At 38.1% G+C, this 25,987-nt stretch overlaps 1 long non-coding RNA gene across 1 annotated transcript in view; it reads right to left on the bottom strand.

The window, feature by feature from the left end:
* Positions 1-13,498: 13,498 nt before the first annotated feature.
* The window catches only part of LOC131553331 (uncharacterized), a 72,266-nt gene continuing 59,777 nt past the window's right edge, over positions 13,499-25,987 (bottom strand). Inside the window, exons 3-4 of the long non-coding RNA XR_009274168.1 lie at positions 16,990-17,082; positions 13,499-16,104 (exon numbers count right to left, since the gene is read on the bottom strand). This is a non-coding gene — a long non-coding RNA (uncharacterized LOC131553331). The remainder of the gene's footprint in view (positions 16,105-16,989; positions 17,083-25,987) is intronic.

Raw genomic sequence — 25,987 nt, 5'->3', positions numbered from 1 at the left:
CACAATGATTGTGAAGTGTCTCACAATCAAGAAAAAAAACAAAAATAAAAACATGGGCTATCTCCCTGACTCTATTTATGCCATTCACAGAATCTAGGGCTATCATAAAAACAGGTGTCATTTCTCAGGAAATCCATTTCAGTGATAGTAGGGACAATATATATACTGTACAAAAATGTTAGATTTAGTTAGCAAGAATAAAATCACATTAAGGTTACTATTTTTTTTCATTCTTTTTTTTTTTTTTTTTTTTTACATTTTTATTTCAAAATTTTTAATTGTACAGGTCTGGCCAGCTGTTTTTGTCATTATCCAGGACTTTCTCACATTTTTTACAAACTGTAAGGCTTTAACAAACTACATTAGTAGCTGAATGAAAGCAACTCTACATGATGGAAAACCAAAGAAGCTGCATAGAAATCAGAATGACAAAGAATCTTGGGAAAACCACACTTGATGTCTGACAACAATAAAGCAGAAGTAGGCAGTGCTGCAGACAATGTCAAACTATTTACATCACTATGAGTGAACGCTGACTTACGGCACCTTTGATTCGGATAACATCACTACAGAATAAGGCTGAAGTGATGGATAACTGCATAACAGGTTTATGGTTCCCCTGACAGGCACACATGAGGTTCCAGTGAAGGATGGATACATTAAAAGGTGTGAGAGAGAGAGAGATTTTAATTGTTTAGTTTTGAACATCCTTCTTTCACTGTCTGCTTTAATTAATTTCAAAAGAAAAAGAAAAATGCAGAGTCGCTCCAGCAACAGTGGGGTTAAAATGTTCTTTCGGTGCATTTTCCAGATCAAGTGAACAATACTTTGGCTTTGAAATTTTAAAACCCCTCTGTCTTGGTAATGACTGAACTGGATAATTAACTATCATGGCAAATCAGCAAGCAGTCAATCAAAGGAGCAGTTTTTTCTTTCTTTTAACTGAGGTCAGGGGGGCAAGTACAAAGGCACTGTGAACATTTCATGTGCTCCTGAGGAGCGATATCAGTTGAAAATGCATGTTACCTCCAGACAGTGTTTGGTAAATGTGCCCCATGTGTGATTCTCTTAAGTTTGCCCTCTCCTGCTGACCTCTCACCTCTGCTCTCTGTCTCTCTGCACTCCAGGTCGGAGTCGCCGCGCAAACACAGATGAAGCGCATCACCTTTCGCCAGTACGGCACAGGTAAGCCTGACCCCGACCGAGCTGCTGGACCAGGGGTCAGGCTTGTGGCCCAGCATGCAACTGGTCTCGGTCACATCGGGTCCTCACACCCCAGAGATGAGCTTGCAGACGGACGTCGTCTGAGACCTTTGATGTGCGGCTACGAGAGTTTCTGTTACTGTGCTTTTAATTAGGTCCAGCAGCTGCCTCTTCCTGGTCCAAAACTCCACTATCTGCCTAATCTCTTGCAGGTGGCCATCACAAACATAACAAAATCAGCCGCCACTCTCAGGTGTGCGACGTCCAGGGAGGAGCCACCGCCGCCGCGTCTTGCTTCCTTCTGTTTGGCACAAACAAGTCTGATGCACAGAGGCTGAGCTAACACAGCCAGTTGCAGTGAGACATGGTTAAGATTCACAGTTCTATCACTACAACCAGCATGTTCCCATCTTACAGCCAAGCGGGTGTGAAATTATGCAAATATATGCTTCCCGTCTATCATCTTTTGGCAAATTTGATGGCCCAATTTCTTAAACATTATCCTTTACAGATATATTAGCAGGTTTGAGTGTGGTAAAATGTTGAGGCAAACTTTCACAATAGCATGAGATGGTTTTCCTGAAGGAATGTTTCGGGTTTGGTTTAGTTAAGCTCAGTCTACGAAAAATAAAAATTGTTACAAGTGAAGCACTTACAGCACAACTAAAGTGAATTGGGCAAATTTGTAAACATGAAAATATCCACTGCCAGAAAAGGTGAACAATACGCATGTATATGCATGATGTCAGTTTAAAAAACACTTAAGTAACATTTTCCGTACAACTTTATCGCCATGACAACATAAAACCATAAATCAACTGTAAATTATGATTTGATTAGCTTTACAGCTCAAATAATAAACAAGTTTTAACCGAAGAATAATTGTAAATGCTTTTATAGAGCTATTACTTTTAGATGCTTTAGATGCTTTTAGATTCGCTTCCATTGTAAGCGCTTCGCCATAAACTCCATTTTTCTTTTTTTTCAAAAGTCCAAATTATTTTTCATCGTAATCTGCATTACCAGACAAATGTAGTCAATTGAGATTCTCGTGTAAAAAATTGTACATGTAGCTCAAAATTCATGGAACATCCACCTGTCTTTGTCACTCCCAAGTTAGTAGACTGCTGAACTGAACTTGACTAAAGATGAAATATGGGAGGCTGGTTAGGCATACTAATACTCTGGATTCATTAAATTAATAGGGGTCTTATTCCCCTTACCATGGGTTCACAGATGCCCTTTGAGTTTGCCGGGGCTAGAGGGTGTGCAGCACTTTGAAAGCCCTTACCGGCATATCGAGCGCATTTTAATACAGTCCTTTTGAGGCTCCTGGTAGGATGCAGAGTAACTCCTCGCCTTTAAGTTCCCGCACCTCTCCATGTGATCTCGTCAGATAGCCACGGCTGTGTCAGATCAGGCCCAGTCTGTACATACACTAGGGGGATGGGGAGGGCCATGCAAGGCAAATTAGACCAGCGGTGTTCGTTTCTAAGTAGAGGCCATTCTTTCCCGAAGACGTGAGTCCTTGAGAAGCAAGCGCTCAGGAGTGCTTTGATGTGGAAAGGTGCCCAGTTTAAGGCTCTGAAACAGGAGGCTTTTGGAGAGATTCAGTAGGATTCCCTTCGGTGATCAGCAGGGGAGGCTGCCCTCTCGTTGGTCAACTGCGTATACTGTACAGATTTAATTACGCCGAGAATGAAGTGCGTGGTCCAAAGAAATCCTTGATGCTGCCCGTTATGACTGTCATAGCATATTCAAAACCATCAAGCCACAATAACAACCGAGCATGGTGATCACAGCCTGAAAAATCAAAGAGGCTTCAGAAAACAACAACAAAAGGAAATGCTATGAATGTTCTGGGAAAACAATATTGTTTTCCACTGCAGTTGCGCCTTTGCTAATCTTTCAAATTTTGAATGCACAGAATCGGCACAAGGACAAATAGCAAAGGATTTCAATGACAGAACAGCATATTCTACAGCTTGTTTCGATCTATGAGCTTCAAAAATATGTTTAATTAACAGACACAAAGTATAGGGATGCCTCATATCCATGACAATATCCCTTAACCCAACAATAACACAACAGCCTTTTCAGCAAGACCAGAAAATTTTAAAAGACACTACAAAGACGCTGCAGTGCAACTGATTCACAGCACTTGATTCTATGTTACTCTATGGAATGGCTGGACTCTCCACCATAATTCAGTTAAGGTAAATTAAATAAAAGAACCAGTAGTTGTTAACAAGGTTCTTGCTGTTACTGAAAATGGCATCTTGTATTTGTTTACAGGCCAGCTAAGTGATTTTGAAGCAATGCTGTTTGCAGCTGCAGAGATTGTGGCTTGGTTAAAAACCAGACACACACCCCACCCCGACCCGAGCGCTTTAAAAAGGGCTTTGCCTTTCCCTTTGGTCTTTGCACAGTGGTGTGGCAACTATGGCTCACAGGTGGGAGCCTGCCTCTACCAAATAAGCTTCCTCACTAAGGACGGGATTTGGCGCTGTTATTTTTCTATTAGGGCGGAATAATGTTAAGCCTTCAGAGGCCATCTTTCTGTTGCTATGGTAGCCCATATTTCCTGCAGGTTTGCGACCCTGAGTGACTAGAGTGTAAAGCCAAATACCACAGACCCAGTGAGGATCAGAAATGTGGCCTTACAATTATGGAAAACAGCTCGAATCTGACCGGACCTTTGTAAGACTGAGTGACAAGTTTATTGAGATCTTTTTTCAATTCATCATTTCAGTAGCGAATTCAAAAATCCCTTGTCACATCTCCAAGTGCACGTCTCCACGCCCATCTGTTGGTTTATACACCAGTTGGAATTGAAATTTCTCTCTCTTTGGCCAAAATGTTAACAGTCTTTTTGAGAGAAACACACCCGCTAATTTACAGATATTTACAGATGAGGCGCGTACTTTCCTAATAAGAGCAAAAGCCACATTATAACCAAGTAGACCCGTTCATATCAAGCACACAAGCAAAAATGAAACACCTTTTCCGGTGACTTACCTTGACTGTTTGACTGGAAAGAAGACGCGAACAACCAGGCTTGCCTGCATTACTTCACAACAACAACAGGAAATTACCCAAAAATTTTTGAAGCATAGTTTAGCGTCAGCTGATCAATGTCCATCTTATTTTTTATTTGATTAGAATATAAAAATAATAGATAAAAATATAACAACAGATGACTGCATGTGCAACGAAAATACATTTTAGGACGCAATAAAAACACATAAAGCAGTGAATGTTTTTTATGCTGGGTGTCTCAGACTTTTGTATAACATTTAATTAAAATAACAACTAAAGCAATTTCAAAATTTAAAACATCTCTAAACTTTGTGGAAAATAATGTCGAGCACAACGGTGGGCTGCTACACTAATAGGATATGGGTGCTTCAAACGTTCGTTTAAAACAAATTTAATTTAAAAATAATTATCCTGCCTTCAGAACACAGGATAATAACTTACACAACTTACAAACAACTTTAATAACAACTTACATAATAACTTAAACTCTGCATTTTGTATTTTAAAATATTATAAAATACATAACAGATGCCAATACATAATAGAATAACATACGAAAACATCACAGACAGTGTGTGTGTGTGTGTGTGTATGTGTGTGTGTATGTGTTATAATTTTTCTCGCAAATGTGGCCTATATTTTGTCGGTCCGACAGAAGTTCCTGCAAAGTTACCCTCATTGTAGCCATGATACTTCTATTCATTTATTTAATTATTTATGTATTTATTGATTTCTTGATATTATGTATCAAATTCAACATAATAGCCCGCCGATTCTGATTTTTTAACATCCATTAACATGATAGCAAATTAAATAATAAACATAAGAAAATTAAATAAATTGCTTCAACATTCGTTTTCTGTCCTAAATCCATTATATTTTCACACAGTCTTATAACATCCGCTGTCACTTCTGGAGGGTGGTGCTCGTGACAGTGATTTCACCCTCTGTGTAGTTCATTTCTAATTGGTGATGCCACAGTTCACGCACTCCCCTTAGGAGTGTGTAGACTTCGTTTTTAGGTATCATTTACAAAGTACATAAAATTGTTGACTTAAAATAACATTAATAATCATTTTAATTTTTAATTGAACCTTAATGTAAAATGCATCGTGTTTTTATGATTTTTATCGGTGTCGATCTTTAAAGCAACTGTATTTTATCTGTTCTCTACTTTTTTTTCTCAGCCAACATGTTTGTTTCCTCTCCCTTAAAACAAAAATGTCAGGAGTGTAAAAAAAATCAACCAGAGTTTGATCTTGAGACTGACAGCACTGAGATCGCATCGCTCAACAGGATCCAAATGTGAAGGAGGAGAAGTATTTTGGGTAGGCTATCAGATTGCGCCATGGAAAAGTTGCTGAGAGTATTTGATAGAACCTGTTGAACTTTACTCTGGGGGACTGTTAGCTATTTCCAAAACTTTAATGCTGCTTGGAACATTAACACGTGAAGTCCTTTAATTTTGGATTGGAGATTCACAGTTTTAAAAGATCAAATGCTCCCATTTCTTGTTAAGCACACCGAGATGCCCTGCTGTTAAAAGGGCATTTTTGAGCTATACCGCTTAACCAAGATGCTCTGCTTTTGCTTTGCTTAATCTCTTTCTCTTCACTGTGTCCCATTTCAAGTGCGCGGATGCAGGACTGACGCTTGATCTACCTGCGTTACGTTATCCGAATTCGAGTCTGTACCAGGTGACACTGATGTGGTATGTCACCTACTGTTCGTCGAGTATGCGTCAATGCGACAGGGTATCGCGCCTGCTCTGCCACACTGCGCTCAGGTGTTTTAAAGTCGCAGTTTTCCATACTCGGTTTGGGTTGACAAAAATGACATTCGGGCTTTAAGAGTTCCGTTGTCAATGTAGCGCTTAAAAGTTCTCTGGGAGTGTGATTTCACCCGCTTTGATGTAAAGGCCCCCAGAGAGCAGGTTTCAGCATTCTGCTCCACCTAACCCCTCTGCCTAGTGAAGAACCCCATTCCTCTGACTGCTAATGAACTCCCTTTGTGACATCTTATTTCCCTGCTCGGCTTCATAAGAAATTTTTATACTGTATTGTTTTGTTTCAGTTTTATTTTTTTGTTTTATTTTATTTTACAAGATATATCCACGCTGTCTAAAAATAGTCGTTTTTGCTAAAGCTCACATATAGGCTATAAGTATATTTGATTTAATTACATAATTAGGACAATAAAATTACGCTGTTATTGTTTCTATTAGCCTGCCGTCCAGATGTGCCAACTACTGAATCATGTAGCAATTTTTGGCTAAGTGATTATAGATTATTTCATTATTCGTTCTAATTTTATGCGAGAAAAGCTGGTGTGAATAAATATATTAAAAATGTACTTTCTTATTCTTTTTTGTCATGGTAGCGTTATAGGAACATTATCTTCATTGTGAAATGTGAGTACAGCGAGTTGTTGATTTAGCTAAAATATGCGTCTATAATATATGAAAGGCCTGTGCAAAATAATCACGTCTTCTTTTGTTATTGTATCAACAAGAAGCGTGTCTTGAGCTCTCCCACAGCGCAGCTCACCTGTGCAACCTGCGCAGACTGGACACCTGCATTAGTGCAGATTAAAGGAGGACATTTCATTTGGGCATCTAAATATAGATGACAGAAACACAATAATGATCTAACTAAACTGGGGGTGGGGGTGCCTGTATATATGACATAGTAATGACAGATGTGTGGAAAAACAATGTAAATTATGATATAGTATGTATAGGAATAGATAACGTTATGAGATTTTTTTTTTTAAACATTAAATTGTTAAAAAAAAATTATTATATATTTGCTTTTGTTTAATATCTTTTATCAATAGTTATGAGCACATTTAAATTAATTTATTTATAAAACATATAAAAATGCTTTTAGTTGTTTGTTTTTAATCAATATAAGATTTATTTCTTTTTTTAATTGTTATGTTTGATGCAGTTAGGTTTTGGAAAGTAATTAAACCTAGGGTCGTGTATACAATTTATGTCAATAGCCTATTAATAAATATAAAGCATTGCACATCTTTATTTAAATATTTAGTTTTATTTAAATTCAACTGGCGTTGTGAGTGCATCTGAATTGTTTCTTATGAAATTGCTTGTCAGTTTCTAAAAACGTAATAGTTTTGTTGGTCTGTTTTGTAAAAGTGTAAAACTGCTCGAACTGCTTTTGAAACTGTGACAAGGCAAATAAATAGTCAAATATGGTCCATGGTGAAAATATTGTTATAAAATAAAGTTTCGTTTTTGATGTTATATGGCTCCTGGAAAGAAAAGCCAGTAAAATAAAAAGAAAATTAATAAATATGATAACTTTAAGTAATTAGTTTTAGGCTTTAATAGAAAATACAATTTCAGTCGGACAAGGCTAATGTAATTTCCTGACACCGAACATGTGAGAACTTAGTAACCTACAGCCTACAGTGATTTGATAAATGAAAATGCTCCAAAATGTTATAAATACTCATTATTAGAGTTTTAAGATATAATAGTGATAACAATTCAATTAGGCTATATAGTTACAAAATAATCGTGTGTGAAATGTGCTTTTATTCTAGTCACAGACCACGTAGGAAGTTACGCAGCATATTTGGTTGTTTTATTTAATATCCTTCAATTTCCCCCGACACTAAACTATTTTTTTTTTTTTTTTTACATGAATTACTTTTCAAATCGCCGTTGGCACACAGTGAAAAGTGATGCTGATCAGGTCAGAGGACCCAGTCAATGATACTGCTTAAGAGCAAACCAAAAAGTCTTCTGTCAACTATAATTGACCGTTTCGATTTAATAAGATGCTCCAGTTCGGTAGGAGATAAAAGGCAAGGCCCTCCTTTACACCATGTCAACACAGCCCTATGCATTGTGTAAATTACTTGGATTATCTCGCCTTTGTGAGCAGAACAGTGGACTCTCAATATACACACAAGACTTAATTCAAGTCTTCTCCCAGGCCACTCGAGCTTAACTTCTAACACCAAATTTAAGGACATGTCACTCCCATTCATTAGTCAGACAACACTGAAACAGACGAAAAAGACTGTTACTTGATTATTTGTTTGTGACAGTCTGCAGTTTGCAGGGTAAATTAGCAGTTTTATAAAGTAAATATTTTACTTTACTGATCTTTTCTACATCCACAACATCCCTTTCTGCGTAGCCTATGATTCAAGATTATTTCACATAGCCTAATATTTATTTCATTTGTATTTACCCCAGTGGCATTGTTACTAAGCTACTGAACAGCACAGTAAAGTTGTTTACGCTGATAGCACACTGACAACTGACAAATATTTGCTGTACGAATTGAACAGCTCAAAAGTTTCACGTTGTTTATTTAAATTTCCCTCGGGCTCCAGCAACCGAAATCCGGGTATGATGCCAAATCTCTTCTGTTCTGATAATCAAATACATCTTCATGGGTTTGTCAAAGTCGGTCTTACTGTGTTAGTTTGAAATCAATCACCATTTGAGGAGTAATTTCGATGACTCTGTTTGTCTGGCGCAAAAGCATAATCACAAGAATCCAGTCGCATAAAAAAAGTTCTTTAAGACACATTTAAACGAAATGCGAAATGAGTTTTATGATGAGGATTTGAAGTTGCTTCAGAGATCCGGTAAAAAAAAAGGTTTACGGGGGTTGTTGATGTTTAAAAACACAAATGTGCGCCAAAGGCGTGTCTGTTCGAATGATTTTTCCCTTAAAAAATCGAATAGCATGTGTTATCAATGAATACAAATAATTGTTCAAGTTCATTGCAGTATTATAGGGTAGCCTATAGCTGGACATTGCATGCACTTCCAAACACCTGTTTGAGAGTTAATTCCTGTCAGTCCACAAACGAACGAAATAATAGGAATAATGAGGATTTACATAGGCTAGCTATATCTAATTCTACTCTGCTTTGTAATTAATTCTGGTTTGATATGGTCAATGAAATGTTTCGAAATGTAAACTAAGTAAATTAATGAGAATTCAGTCCGCAGGTGTTGTTCCTGAATTAGACAGGGTACTGAACACAACTTGAAGGGGACGTGCACGGATCTGTCAGGGTCCGCCATAAACACTCGAGTGAAGTCCAAGAAGGTCCGCTAATTAGTAGCCTGTCTCTCTGGAGGATTTACACGTTCTGCGTTGCCAAATGTCTGTTTTGTATGTGTAGATGTGGGCCTGCATCAATTCGCGGAACATCTGAAATGGGCACAAAAAGACTGTCCTTTAATGGCCTAACGCAGGAACATGCCTACATCACAACCCACTGAAATGATAGTTTATTGCATTATTGACCAGTATTTGTGCCCCTGAATCATCATTCTGATTCATGGACACAACCACTCTAAATATGTGGACCTTTCCTGGAAAATCTGTTTGAGGTTTACTGGAAGTATGTATTCTGTACAGGTTTGAGATCCAGAGCAATGAAATTTGACTTTTTATTAATAAAAGATGAATAAAAAGCCCATGTGAACTGACACAGCGTGTTTGTCGTTTCTGCTCATTATTTGCATGGACTTTCAGTTCCTCTCTTAGCCATAAATTTCTGTTTTTTGGTAAAAGTCTGTAAGCTGTCTGAGGTGGTGTACTTACAACTTTGAAGTAGAGCATGCATTAAATTGTGGTGTATGTTTACTAGAGCCTGCATCGTAGTTGCTCCTAGGTCCATGAATACATATTTTTCAAAGAGTTGGTCAACAAATGTGCTGCTTTAAGAGGATTGTGACAGGATGTTCTCAATCTTAGTTTCATACAGACCTTGACTCTATATAATTTACAGGATTTTAGCACACTTTTGATATAAACATAAAGCATACATGTAATTAACTTACCTCTGAGCATGGATATAGATGCTCAGTTTCCCTTCGCTGTTGAACTGCATTGTTCTCATATGCTGTTCCTCTTCCCAGATGTTTCTGTTATCATTATCAGTGTTTGAAGTCTCTGCTGTTTTCTGGATGTTTTGGATAAGATTTTTCATGTAGGACTCATTCTCATAAAGATTAAGTGTTATTGTCAGAGTGAAAATATTAAGAATTCATCAAAAAGTTGATTCAGAACTGAGGATAAACCCAAGAGATCTCGTGAAAGATGGGTTGTAACGAATAAGCGAGCTGGAAAGTAAACTGCCCGCTGTGAGCTACAAACAAACAAAAGTAATTTGTTGTGTTATCAATTTACCTGCATAATGTTCAGTACAGATGTTGCAACATTCTGTGTATTTATTTATTTTTTTCTCTCTGGTTGACAGATTTTTATTCCCCTAAGTGCTGAGATTACAGCAACAACAATTCTGGTGCAAAATACTCAAATAATAAATATTTAAGGATTAAATAATTGCCAGTACAACCTAACAAAATGCAGACTGTACTTTTATTAGAAAGAAAGAAAGAGAGAAACTTTAAATTAAGGAATGTTTTAAATGTATTAGTCATCTGAAGCCATACAATAACTATGTGTGACTATATGGATGGACGGACGGACAGACAGACAGACAGATACAGAATAAATGCACACATACTTTTGTATTTAATTTAAAGATCAAATCAAAAATGATTGCTAGACTCGTAGCCTTTGGCTTATGGTGCAGTCCTGGCTCATGGTCCTTTCCCAATCCTCTCCTTCCTCACTGCGTCCTGTTTCTTGATAAAGTAAAAAAGAAGTCACTGCTGACTGGAAATCTCAACATCCCCCCATATCCCCAAATCATTCTTTTGAGTCAGACGTTTTCAATGAATTGAACCATATGATTTGCAAAAACAAAGTTGACTGAGCCATGCACAAATCCACCTGACCTGTTCCACTCACCAACTCCAGTTAAGAACAATCACCTCCAGAGGGGAACAACTCATTATAAATAACAAACTTTTTGTGTACTTTTTGTTGGGATTCAGAAGACTTGGAATATAGTGTGAATGGACAATGATACTTTATGGTGCTTTATGGTGTCCTTGTGGAAGTTCAAGCTTAAATTCCAAATCACCAATTATTGCCATTTCATGAGGAAAAAGAAAAACAATTAGAACAATTCTTCAAAATGTCTCGTTTCCTGTTATACAAATCATACAGATTTGGAACAACGGGAGGGTGAGTAAATGAAAAAACAATTTTTGTGGTGAAGGGTCAGGTCACTGTTATTTTTAACACTCAAATGTGACCAAAAGAGATGACAACAGAAATCTCGGTCACAGTTTATTTCGATAGTCCACTTTAGACATTCTATTAACTATAAGTAACTTTGTAACTACATGTCAACTACATGTCAACTAATTCTCATTAATTTGCAACTACATGTCTACTAACTCTCAGAGTAGACTGTTAGGGTAGGTTTAGGGTTAGTAGAATAAGTTGTCATATACTTGCAAAGTTTCTCATTGTCAGTATGTTGTATGTTGTGGACCCATCAAAATAAAGTGTTAGTATATATTAAGCAGACAGTCTACTAATACTCTAATGACTACTAGTTGACATGTAGTGGCAAAGTTACTTACTGTTAGTAGAATGTCTAAAGTGGACTATCGAGATAAAGTGTTACCGAAATCTCTAACCCCAACATAAGGTTATGCATTTCAAAATGTAATATTGGGTTGATTATCAAAAGTGTAATGAAGCACTTGTGTCTTGCTCTTTTCCGGTCATGAATAAGGTTACTAGCTTTATTTTCATGTTAAGTCCTAATGCTTGTTTGAATGAAAACAATCAGATGTATTCAGCTTCCCTTCTATTCTTATATATGTATATGTGTGTTGTTTCTGGCCCCATTAGTTGGGTTTAAAAGTTTAACCTCTATGTCAGGGAGCCACATCCTCTACTCACACCAGGCCTCATTCCTCCTATGGCACGTTAGTGTTTCATTTCCCCTCCCACACATTTGTCCTAAGAGGGCAATTAAGGAAACAAACGTTTTTCCCCAGATTAGGCGGCTGCCAGCTTTGCATACTAATGTAATGCCAAGTGGTAACAAATAGTGAATGCTCTTAATTACAGGCACTATTTTCAATCAGAAAGTGCTCAATTTCCCAGGATGAGGTCACCGTGTCAGGGGAAAAAACCCTCCATAACCTGAAAGAGTACAGAGACAATCATCTTTATATGTGTGTGTGGATGTATGTTTCATAGAGAGGGACAGTGGGGGAGAGAGAGATGGTGAGATGAAAAAGATGGAAGGGGGAAGGGAGTAGATTAGATTGAGAGAGAGAGAGAGAGAGAGAGAGAGAGTGAATGAGAGCGATATAGAAGGAGTGTGAGTGAAAAACAGAAGAGTTTAAGTGAGAGGGAGAGCTCAAATAACATATGCAGATGCAAACCCTTTTATCGGCCCCAGCCTTCACCGTGTGAGTACAGAATGTGGTGTACAGCACTACAATTATCTTTCAATCACTGACCAACTGCTTAATGTATGACTTATATGCAACGAGGCACTCCACATCTAGCTGGAGATCAAAAGCCGCCTCCAGTCGAGTAATTTAACACAATTACAGTTCTGCTACCACCTATAATGTAAAGGAAATCGGTAAAGCAATACCCTGACCACCATAAACTGTAGCTCAAGAAAGCTTACCAGTGCTAACCACATATATTTTACTCCAGTATGAGAGATGAAATAATAATGAGTGTTAAAGAGATTTGTGCTGTAGTCTGTGAATGCGAGCTGTGATTGATGGATGTGTGGTGGGTTTTTAGCTGCAGAATTTCAATCGGAAAAGAGCTTAATACAGTGACATAAGCTTTATTATTTCAGAATACAGGACCCATTCATATTTTATTACACATATATTACACATTTATTGCAGCTGGTTCAAAGAGGATGCACTGCCATTACATCTGGACATATACTTGAAGATGCAGTCATGAAAAAGATCTCCTGGTCTGAATGAATGATTTGAACCTTCAAATGTTGCGAAACTGATGTCGTGATGACTTCCTTTCTTCTGGTACACACATCAGATGCTTTACAGAAGTCATACAGGTTTGGAATAACATGAGGGTGAGTAAATTATTATTATTATTATTATTATTTTTTTTTTTGCATAATGTTGCTTCGAAGGCAATGATCCTCGTGTTCATTACAATGCTCGGCCGATAACTGTGGATCAGTGAAACAGATTCGATGAGAGATAAATCCTGTGATCATTCTTACAGTACATTTTCCCTGTATATCCACAACAGAAAGGAGAAGAGTAATGACAGATAAAATCACTCACAGTAGGAAGGAATAAAAATGACTTCAAAGATGGATTTGCACAGATTGTTCTTTTTATTATCATTAACAGTAATGTGATACACATGCCTCCGGTGACCTTTTCACAGTATTACATATTCCCAGCTGACTCATTCATTAGTATGGCAGCGCAAACAGAAGGCAGAACTCAGCCATCCATCTAGAGCGTGAGCGAGAGAGATAGAGAAGCAGCGAGAGAGGAAAAGAGTGGTGTGCGCGTGTGTGTGCGTGAGTGTCATGCAAGAGCTCTTAGCCCTGGAGGTTGGAGGGAGAGGCACTAAAGCGTTTCATTTGTGATTTGGCACATCTGACAAGATTCATCCGTGGCTGATCATATGCCTTCAATGAATACATTTTCCAGAATCAATGGGAGAGTACTGTAGAGCGCAATCAAAGGCACATTAATTGTCTGCTATCAAGAGCTCCATTTGGAAAAAAAGAAGCCCATCTGTGCCTTTTGCATCTGGCTGACAGGAGGAACACATGGTCGTTTTATATGTCAACAGCTATTAGCGGTACATTTCAGCTAAATGACAAATAAAATATTGCGATAGGTTAAAATAAAGCTTCGCTGCTTCATAAAACCACATTGAGGCACAGAACAGAAGCTCGGTTGACAGAGATCACACGGGACGCATAGATTTTACTGTACATGCCAAGCAGATCAACTTTATATACTTTTATTTCAGAGGCGCCAATTAAAAAGACGTACAACTTCGGTCCAAACTGGCAGGCCTGACTGGCAGGAAACTTATCAGGAGCACAGGCTAATGTGGTGGCTAGCATGACTAACTGCAAAGCTCATTTCTTCTGCCGCGAATGGATTGTACGCACTCTGTTTCCATGCCTTGGCCCCATGTTTACTCAATGAGATTTTACACTTGAATGGCACTTGGTCTCCTTTTCTCCACTGCAATATTTCCAGTCATGGCCCCATGTTCTCTCTTCCCCAACTCCCAAAGCATCCTATTTTAACAAGCCAATAAACTCCGGAACGGGTGACATACTAATAAAAATGTAAACTTCTGGATAGGTTACGGGTGACTGACAGTGTGTGAATGTATGTGTGCGCGTGTGTGAAAGAGGGAGAGAGACAGTGAGAAAGTGTGTGTGCGCGTGGCTCTATCCTGGTCAGATGCTTCATTTCGAGAGCAGTGGAACATACTCCTGAGCCTCCTGGTTGGATTTGTTGGAATGTGTGAGAGGGAGGATTTTAGCGCCATGAGCCCAACGCCAAAGAGATGCAGACTTCACGCCATCTGTCTCCCCCTTCACTCCTCCACTTGCCAAACTTGCCTTTTTCTCTCTCTTTCTCTCTGTGTCTCTCATTGCGTCCCCTTTCATCCCTCATCAAACAAGTAAGGGACATAGAAGGATCAAGTCGTCGACTGCAGGGCTCCGGCAGTTGAAGCGCTTCACAGCGATATTAAAAACCCCTCTGAGTTGTTCATTTTCATTAGTGGCCCAAGAAATGACATTTAATTAGACTGTATTAGCCTGTTCAGAGTATTGACAGCTGCATGAAAATAATTGCCTGTTCTTTCACCATATGACCAACATTTTGCTGAAGGGAGCCACAGTGTTCATATGGGAAACGTTGTATGAATAAATATATGTTCTACAATAATTGGCTATCTACTGTCTGCTGAAATTAATCATTTAAAAAAAAAAACCTCACAGAATTATAGTCATTTGAATTAAAGGGATAGTTCACCCAAAAATGACAATTCTCCCATCAGGTTCCAAAACTGTAAGACTTTCTTTCCTAGGCTGAAAAAAAAAAAAAAAAAAATGAAGGTATTTTGAAGAATGTTGTTCAAAAGAATGTTCCAAAAAGCCATAGCCTTTTATGACATCAAAAAAAAAATCTTCTTTTGTGTTCAGCAGAAGAAATAAACTCATAATAATAATAACAGAATTTTAATTTTTTAGTGAATTATCCATTTCATTTGATGAATTACTGCATTTTACACAACTTAAGAGACCCCTTTAAAGTGAAATCAATGTGAATATGGAACATGCATTTGACACAAGATTTTAAGATTTTACTTTTGGTATTAAAATATACCTATAAACAGCTAAGACGCTTCCTCTGCAACCAGTGACTGGAAGCAAAAATCACAACATTACGTCTAGTACAATCCACACATTAGGTCTGCTCACATGCGTAAAGAGATGTGGAATCAGTGTTGCCTCATTAAAACCAGACCAGATCCTCTCATCAGATGAAGCAAAGTGCTCTGATGGGCTTGACCTCTGGCCCTCTCCCCATGTGGGCTGCTGGGCCAGGGCAGAGCCAGCTCATACCCTGCCCGGGTCCCAGTCAGCATACCCAGCCAGCTGAAGGGAAGAGGAGGCAGTGGTGGCCCAGGCGGCCCATGACCCTCGCTGAGCTCCAGGTGGCAGCGAGACAAGCAGGGGGCCTTTGATGCCGACCTCCGGTCATTCTGCTCGAATGGATCTTACCATTGATCTGGCCTGCCATGGTAGGGAGGGGTGCCAGGTGCCCCCGGTGCGGTAGAGGATGAAGCACAAGCTGGAGTTGCGCTGGAGGTGCGCTGACCCCGCGGTTCAGCGAGGCCAGCTTTCAGCAGCCAAACTGGAACGCCTGCCTCATGGCAGACGGACACGGAAGAACTGGCGGATCAAGAGGGGTAAAGAGATTAATCTCTACTGCAACTAGTGCTGCTGCTCTGCAATTTTATGTTATACTTATTTTACACGGGTATTAAAGATGTCAATGAACTTTGGGGAAAAATCTTATTATTGTAATTTAAAGGGTTAGTTCACCCTAAAATGAAACCTCTGTCTTCATTTCTCACAGAAATGTACTCATGTAGTTCCTAATTTGTATTCTTCAAAACAGTCTTCTTTTGTGTTCTACATAATAAAGACAGACACATAAGTCTGGAACATCATGTGATAGGTACATTTTGGATTTTTTTTTTTCGGTGGTGGTGGTGGTGGGGGGGTATTTTGCAGAATGTTGGTAACCAAACAGTTGACGGTAGCCATAAACTTCCATAGTATTTTTTTTCCCCACACTATGGAAGTCAATATGGCTATAAAAGTCAATACTAACATTCTTCAAAATATCTTCTTTTGCGCTCATAAGAGGAAAGACACTCAATACAGGTTTGGAAATTATGAGTTTTTTCATTTTTGGGTGAACTATCCATTTGCATATCCACATGCAATGTGATTTTATATGTTTAAATAGAAAGTTTATCCTTTCACATATAAATACAAAAAGATACATCTGCATTGAGACACAAAAGAAAAAAACATATATAGAGACAAAACAGTTATCTAAAGAAAAACAAACTTTAAAAAAAAGCAACAAAAATGCATGCACATATATCACCCCATGCAATGCAAGTCTGTGTTTGCTACGTCTATGTTTACACACACATCAGTTCATAAGCACATATTCTGAACAGGGTGTAAAATCATACCATTCCCTCTGGTGCTGCTATAACATTGGGAAAAAGCTGATTTTTAAAGAAGCACAAAACATGTCACCTGCGTTCTTGAGCCCCTTTTTGCCCATCATCTAGTCTATATGCCCTCTAATCACCAGTCCATAAACACAGCCCCGAAGACCTGCATTAAAGACTGAGAAGAGAGTGAGAGAATACAGCATCCAAAGAGTCAGCCTGTGTGGTATTATTAATAAGGCATTAAAAAAGAGAGCACTTCAAAGCATACAGGAGCCATGCTATCGTACATGAAAGTAACATAGTATGGCTTAATGTCTCCTAAGGCGTCTTATGGTGATGCAGCTTTGATTTGAAATGCATTGTGTGGCAAATGGATTTGCACTAGTGGAGAGTGAGGACGCTGTGTGGGAACACGCCATAATTTAAAACCTGACCTCACAAGCTCTTCAAAGCATTCGTGAGTGAGGATGTTTGGAGCTCGATGATGGGGTTTCACTACATAAACAAGACCTGACCACACTTGGAGGTTCCAGTGTTGTTGTTGTTAGAATTTTTTTTTCTTTCTTTTTCTGAGGATGCTTTCCCTTTAGGAAATAGTTGTATGGACCAAGGAGAAGCTAAATGGTAGTTTATGAGGAGAATGTAAGCCTGAGGAGATCATTAAGAATTTTTAGCTGTTAACAGGCATATATTGCATTTTTTTTAACATCCACAGCCAGAATCATTAACCACCCAAAATCAAACCTCTGCCTTAGCTTCAGTCTTAGCAGAATAGAAAGGCTCTGGGATGCTACAGCACCGCATGCTGTTCTGACAGAGGATGTCTTAATCACTGAGGATAATCAGGCTTATTTAGCTGCTGAGAATTACGGGCAGAAATTTTAAATGATAAGCAAATGAGGCCGATGAAAAGCCGTGTCAAGGAGGTGGCGCAGCCGATTAGCCTACTAAGGCTTTTCGGCACGGACAACGCCCTGGAGTATAGGGTCATTCTTCCAATAGGACTCAACTGCTGGTTGACAATACTAAATGTTCCCACCTTGCCTCTTGGAAACAAGATGCTTACAGAAGGATTGGGGGTGGGAATTCTGTCTCACGTTTGTTTCCCCTGGCAAATGACACACTTCATGGTTAAAAAATGTTGGGTCCCTGAACAGACTTCACAGTTATATAAATAAAATGTGTGGCATAGGGACAAAAATGGTCATATTTAATCCCACTTTGAACCCCAATTAGAGAATTGATGAAAGCCTTCCCACGCCCATGCCTTCTTTATCATAATTGTTTTCTCTTTCCTAAAATGTCATGAACGCTATCACGTGCATAAAACACTGCCAATGACCTCTCGAATATTTGTTTATGAAAAATTATAGGACTCAGGATGGCCTCGCACAACCCCAAAGCACGTCTCCTCAAACAACACGAGAAGAAAATAAAAAGCAGTACCATTCACTGACAGAATGAGAAATGTGACTCAATGCAAAGGCTTTATCAACTCCGTATGGCTTTGCGAAAAAAACAAAGACCTAAAAAGAAAAATTTAATTTTCAGACAATAAATAGTAACAGATTCAGGCATCACACAAAGACCAAGAGCAACATTAAAGCAACCTAAATGACTGTATCTGTCATAAATAGAAACAAATTACACCAAAACAATGAAGAGTTTGTGTTGATTTTTTCCTGTATATTGTGATTCCTTTATTTTTATTTTCCTTGTAAACTTAACTCTGTGGGATGTTATAATATTCTATAGCCTACAGATATTGTTCTTGATATCCCCGCTTTTGTTTACTTACGTTGTCGAAACACACTATTTTTATTTTTTTTTCACACCACAGGACATACCAGCAAAGCATTATTTCTCTGTGAGCATTAACTTCAAAAATGTTTTCAATACACATTTCACTTTATGTAAAATTCTAAATAAGACAGCTCTGTGGGTGCCCCATGACCCTGAAAATCCACTGCAGCTCTATTATTTGTCTAGCGAGCTGCGGGCGTCCCAAGTTTCTTAGGAGATAAGCAGTCCTAGCTCTATCAAAAAAATACAAAGCTTAATGTGTCAGAGAAGGATAAGGAAAAAAGCAAAATGAGGAGATTTGTGCAAATCAAACTGACTAAGACAGAGAAATGAGGTAGAAAAACAGGATAAAAGGACACGGTACACTTGCAAGTAACCCTAATAACACCATGTTTAGTTGTAGGGTAAAATATACCATCCTGTGTATCCAAACCAATAAAATCATTTCTTTGTGCACTTCACTCACGCTAACACTTTTTAAAGCATATTGTCAAACCTGACCAAAAAACAATGTGCTGATTCAATGAAACGCTTGGACATGGGGTGCTAGCTTTTCGGGGCAGATGAAAATTGGGGTATTTCGAGGGCTTTGGGAACAGGGAGGGCGACAGGAGGAGGGGGAAATGAAAGGAAAATGCCAGTAGTGCCCACTCAGCTATTTTCCCAGTCAAGATCAAAGACAGCGCTGGACTGGCCGCACCGCGGGAAACTTGAAATGTGCCCTGCCTTTGTTAGCTGTTGCTAGGAGACTTCGAGACAGCCAAAAGTGTTTTCAGAAAGCTACAGGATCAAAAACATTTCAAATATATATTTTAAGACACAATAAATACATAGATTTAACCAAATAACATGTATTGATCATTAGAAGAAGCAGCAGCCATTCTCTTTTCCCCCTTTTTAATAAGAGAAAAAGCTGGAAAAGTGACACTTGGTAGTTCAGTTTTGCCGTTGTTTCCATATGTACGTAAGCTGTCAATATATGCCTACAGAGCGTACACTACAGTTTTATGTGGGCTTTTGTGTGCAAGAGAGAGAGCAAGTTGTGAGAGGGAGAGATTAATCATCAGAGCATGTATATTTCCTCCACTTAAGCAACAATTCCATTAATGGGTGTCTTGAGTGCGTGTTACTTGGGAGCTCATTAGCCATTATTAGTCTAACACTCAAATAAATGTCAGAATGTGCTGAGCAAGAGCTGCTGGTAATAGGCCCTGGGTATTATCAAGACTGCTCATTTAGAAATGTGTGTCATATCTGATAAAGAAAAATGAACTGCAGTGTGGTGATCATAAACTCCTTTTACTGTACGTGGAGTAATTAAAGCTGTGCAGGTTCAGTCTGACGCCATCTTGAGTGTGGCACGCTAAGTGCTCAAGGCCCATTGAAATAACTAGATTGGCTCAGGAAGAATAAATAGCCAAGTAAGCGTATGCATCTAAATCCTTGCAATTACTTAACCTGAATACAATATATGAGTGTGCTGAGCCCAGACTCGCACAAGCGGGAAGGAATTCTATTCTGTCTCTGGACCACATCCATGCCCTTGAGTGAGGCAGTGTACTTGAGACACAGCTCACCAATCCTCTTGCACATCATCACACCCCACCCAACTGAACTTGAACTTACTTTGCTCACTATAAATCAGCCGTATTAATACTAATGGCTTGCTTTATGCTGTCAGGTAACGCACAATAATAACACACACAAACGTTGCATTTTTATCAATATCAATTCCCATACATATGTGCTGAAGGCATATTTAGGGATTCAAGGAGATCGTTCTGGATTACACTTAAAGTCCAAAAAACCCCCCAAAAAAACAAATCATAAATTGGAGAAATGTGAAATATGGACCAAATACCCAAAATGTAGCATGCCACTTAGACCATATATGTAATATATGCATATGCAATGCATATGTAATATATGCATATAATATATGCATATATTTCATGAACCATGTGAAATTAGTGTTTCATAACCACAGATTAATCATAATGATAGTTTCCAATTTGTACCAATAAATAATGTTGGTGTTACTTTACTAAAAAGGCTATAAACTATAAGTGTAATAAATAAGTTTGTTACATACAGACTATGTAGAGCGCCACCATGAGGAAACATAATGAATTTAGATGGCTCAGTTGGTGGCGCTAATATTGAATCGAATTTTTTTTTTTTTTTTGATGATGATGATTATGATTTTTTTTTTTTGTATAGCCTTTACAATACACAGCAGCTTTACAGTAACCATATGCGCACATTTGCATATTTTTAAATGGCCGCCATCAGCCAATCAGATTTCAGCAGCCCAAGTGTCTAAAAAAAGAACAGATTTCGTCCCGCTTGTACAGAAGGTGGCGACATAACAGTAAAACACGTACAATAAATACAATTTTAATGTAATGCATATGTAGGCTAAATATAAATAAAACAGAACAGTTTTATTCTTTTAGACAATTAATTATTAAGGGCTAAAGGGGTTATTGTACTTGGACCCCGATAATTGCTGCTTGCAGTTTTATCAGTTATTGTTCACATGAGCGCAGTTGATGTATTAAGGTTGTAGAATCGGCGTTTTACTTAATGGAAGAAACAACAGTGTGAGCGCCATGAGAGTCCAGCCGAGAGTGACCTTCATGTCTGGAACGATTAAGATTAGAATCGTGCAGCGTCTGCCTCTTGTTTTCAAGAGCTTGAGCCAACTGGCACAGGCCGAGTGTTCTCTCCCAGCTCTCCGTCTGCCGCAGCGACAATGACAACCAGTTACCGCATGGCGTGCAAAGATGACAAAAATACTTTCACGCCAAGGGATTTTATTCTGTCCAGGCAAACATCACGCGATTACCGAGAGCCGTCCACTCTTGTTTAAAATAATTGTTTCTAACGTTTAGGTAACGGTGTAAGGTTTTGATCTGAGAGATTTCTGTTGATCTTTGATTTTACAACATAAACCAATTTAATGAGCGTGTGCGTAGATGTGTACTGATTTCAGATCATCTAAGCTTTCAAAGTCCAGAACATTTGTATGTGAACTGCAGAAGTTGTTTAATATGCTGCAACTGTTGTCCGACGTGTATGCTGTTGCCACCGGCGCTGAAGTCTCAGTGGAGAACATCTTACTGAAAAGCAAAAGCTATGCTCCGTTTGTTTACTACTTTTTTTTCTCAGCGTCATTTCATGGCTGTCTCTTTCTACGCAGCGTTTAGTCTCAATAGGATAGAGCCTGTTCTGCTTCACGCACTTTAGTCTGGATCCTCCCCAGTGTGACATCATCTGTTGTACTTTAAGGGTTTCTAGTGCCATCTCTCAACAGCAACATCACTCACCTGGAATACCCGCCAGGAGACGTTCAGAAAGCACTGGTACCCTGGTAACAATACAATAAATCATTCAGAAAAACAAAATGAGAGCAAAAAAAATGTCTTTATGTAAATCGAACTATTCTATTCAAGCGGCTGTTTACTTGCAAATAGGCTACATTTGAGAACATGACATGCTACACTCTAAAATGATTTTAGAATTAATTTAATTATGATGTAGATTAATTTGGCTCATATTAATTGAGATATATTTTAAAATGGTCTCGCGAGAGGACAAAGTAAATCAAACTATTAAGAAGCCAATACTGTGAAAAACGTAAGAAAGCTTGACCATTTTATAGAATATAAACTGTCTGCTTTCAATGTAAATGTTTATAAATTTGAACCCAAAGCTAATGCTAATGGATTTGGTTTTTCTAATGTTATTGGGTTTTGTTTTTCTTCTTTTTCTTTCAAAGTTAGTTTGATTTTATATGCAACTACCCAGACTATGACATGCCAAAGAAAACACCTTTTACAGAAAATAAAATGACTATAGGCCTATATTAATTAGAGTACATATTATATCAACTAAATAATTATTCTACTTGATCAATAGCCTAAATAAAATAGGCGTATTTACAACAGGTCAACAGCAGACCCTTCCATTACATAGCCTACCTATGCGACGGGCCGTATGATAAAATGATTAAATTGAAAGAACACAAGCGCGTGTAATTTAAGGACGAAGTGCTGTTTAATTAGTAATAATTAGAGAGAAAAACTTAAGTGTTTTTCCTTTGATACCGAGCACAACTGGTTTATTTTTTCCAGCATGTGACCGCTGTCTGAACCCTGAACCCCGTGGTGACAATAAAATGTTTCGGTTCTTCGGAATTCCATAAAAGCTCAAACGTTTATAACGTTGCGAGGCAAAAGGTGGTGGAAGAGAGAGAAAGATTTAGTAATGGTAATTAAGAGATGAGATTCTTGACTGAAAGGTCACTGAGGCCAGAGTTAGGCTACTTCATCTCAGGGCACCGTCGTGGGTTAATCATTGGAGCCTGTATGACCTGTGGGCTATATGAACGCAGTGTGTTTACGTGAATGTTTTATTGAACGACGTAACGATGGCGATAACTCTCACTGCATGATTGATATAGAGAGCAATGCTTAATATATAACAATAAAGTTTGCTAACTAACGATCTTGGCATAGCCTAGTCAAAAAAAAAAAAGAAAATAATAATAATAATACATTTAAAAAGTAGGTATATGTAGAGGTAGCCTACGTTTTTTTCGGTCCTTTGACCTCCAATCAGTTCTGATGCGTGAGATTGTTTTCTTCTTAATATAAGGATATTAAGAGGCGTAAAGCTTTGTGGACACAAGAGTGCGGCTGACGTCACAGCCCGAGTCACCCGCCGTGTGTACGCGTCTCTAAGGACGGACTTCTCTACAAAAAAAAAAAAGTTCTGGCCGACAATGTGGGTGGACAGGGCGTGAAACTACTATCATCATCAGTTTTGAATGAGAGAAAGAAAACATATATACAACAAAAAGGGAGGCTCATTCCAATTCAGCTGCGTTGTTAGGACAACGAGAACCATCCCTCAGATGATTAGTTCCACTTCAAAAGAATTTACTTTCCGGCGGTGAAAACGTCCCCCTTTTGTGTCTGTACACAGAGTTTTCACTTGCAAAAAGACGACGACTAGTATGTTTAGTCAGTCTGTTTATTTTTTCTTCTGTTCACAGTACAATTGTATTAAATAAATAGAGGAGTCACCACAATGGCCGAGAAGTTCATAAACATGTATAGAAGATTTAGCATTCTTTTGTAGTCAAAGCACAAAGCACTGGTCACATTCAAGTTTTTCAAGCAACAAGTTTTCCATGTACAAAAGTTTGGTCTTCAAGAATTTATATGCATGACCTGTGCAAGCAGGACAATCCAATAATTAATCAATACTTATAAAAGATGAGGACTTTTCGTCAGAATGTAGGCCTGTATGAAAATGCATGAAAGATATAAAACACAGCAAAACAATCAATAGAGCTTGAGTCAGGTTTGCTTTCATCTCAAAGCAATGTCAATAGCAACTGAAGTTTGTGCGCGCAAACTACAGAAACAAGCCGTTTGACTCTGAAATAGACTGCAGTGAGGCAAAGGTTGATATCGCGATAGAATTACAGGTCACTGTCCTCACTGAATCCTCTTTAAAGCTATCACACCTTGCATCCCTGTCATGATATCATTTGACACTGTTCATTTGCCCGTTGACCCACATCAAAGTGCACTTCCCTCAGTAAATGTATCCACTTAACTAAGTTTAGCTGTGTCTCTCTCTCAGCTTGGTGTGCAGCAAATTGAGAAAACAGTATAGAGGCATTTGAGTGGGGGCTACATCCCTACAAGTTTGAATTAAACATATCATTCAGCTCTGAATGTCTCTGTGTGTATATGGGTAACTGTAATGAGTTTAATTTCCACTTTGAATTTATAAATTCATACCACATTTTCTTGTCGGTAATCAAAATCCTTTTATACAATACCTTAGCTAAATGTTTTTTTTTTGTAAAACATATTCAGCAAGTTTTAGCCTATAAAAATATTTTAGGGCTTGTGCGTACAATTTTAATAAAGAGTATGCAGAACTTGCAGAGTATGATATCCTCTCTGAATAAACAACCAAAACCTAGACTGGAATATACTGGTTAATAAACAATTTTAGTGTTTAATTTTACAGCATTCATATATTTAATAGTTTCCACACTGGGCAGGACAAATGGTAATTAACTTCCTCCAAATTAATATTTTTATAGAATACAGTTGGAAAAGTGCCTATGCAGGCTGGTAATATCCGTGAGATAATCACTTGACCTCACTTATGTTATGACTCCACATCAAAAAATGACAGTTTATCATCATATCGTCATTACTGTCATTTACAATGAAGATTGATTCATTTCAAACCTTCATGCATGTGTATAGATGTATATACAAACGTGCTTCTAGAGAAAGTGGCACTGTTTATCCAACAGTACAACATTATATTTTCATTGACATTTACATACAAATACACAACAAGAAATCCAAGATCAAAAGAGAGTGAAGTGCATATAAATAAATATAACTACATTTCAACAAGTGCAAAGAAAAACAAATCAAAGCATATTAGAGACATACATTTTTCCTTAACCATTATGGAAGGAAGGTTTGACATATGAAAGAAAGAAAACATTCTTGACTTGAGCTCAACTAATTACTTCTTTCATCTATCCAATTAAAGGCTGAAATTTAATCCAAATAGTATTGCGTGTTTTGATAACTCATCATACGCTCTTGCCTTCTAATCAACACAGAATAATATGTTCATTGCACATTAATTCTCAGTTTAAATATCGGCGGCTTGCTATTGGTTATTGATTCCAATCAGCTTCTCAAGGTACAAGATTCCTCACGTGGCTTAGAGGACTAGTTGACATGTATGAGAAACCTGAAGGACAGCGTAAAGCTCCCAACCAGATCCTTCTTACCAGCGGGTGGTAGATTCAGAGAGGATGTTTTTTAGGATGTAAAATGATAAACGGCATTTAGCATAAATCAAATTCTGTTTCTCTTAAAACGTCACATGTAAATGCATGATTTCACAATGTGATCTCCATGCATACATCATGCATGATCTTCGCTTTCTCTTGTTTTGTTATCAGCACTCCAAGGGCAACTAGGCCTATCGGTGATAAAATATGAGATAAGCAAAATGAGATGCTAATGTTTTCATTTGGGAATACACGGGCCAGGTCTAAATGAAGAGCACCTCATGTGAAACTAATAATAGTGTCTAGTACTGTACGTGTTGCAGCCTTCCTTAAAAAATGTGTATTTCACATCGTTGATCTAATATGTGGGTCACTAGGATTTCAGAGAGGGGGGAAAACAAACAAAACTGGAAATAAAAATAAAGAGAAAATA

The sequence above is a fragment of the Onychostoma macrolepis genome, chromosome 14 (genome assembly GCF_012432095.1).
Source record: "Onychostoma macrolepis isolate SWU-2019 chromosome 14, ASM1243209v1, whole genome shotgun sequence".
NCBI classification, from domain to species: domain Eukaryota; kingdom Metazoa; phylum Chordata; class Actinopteri; order Cypriniformes; family Cyprinidae; genus Onychostoma; species Onychostoma macrolepis.
This window is presented reverse-complemented; position numbering and strand designations above follow the sequence as displayed.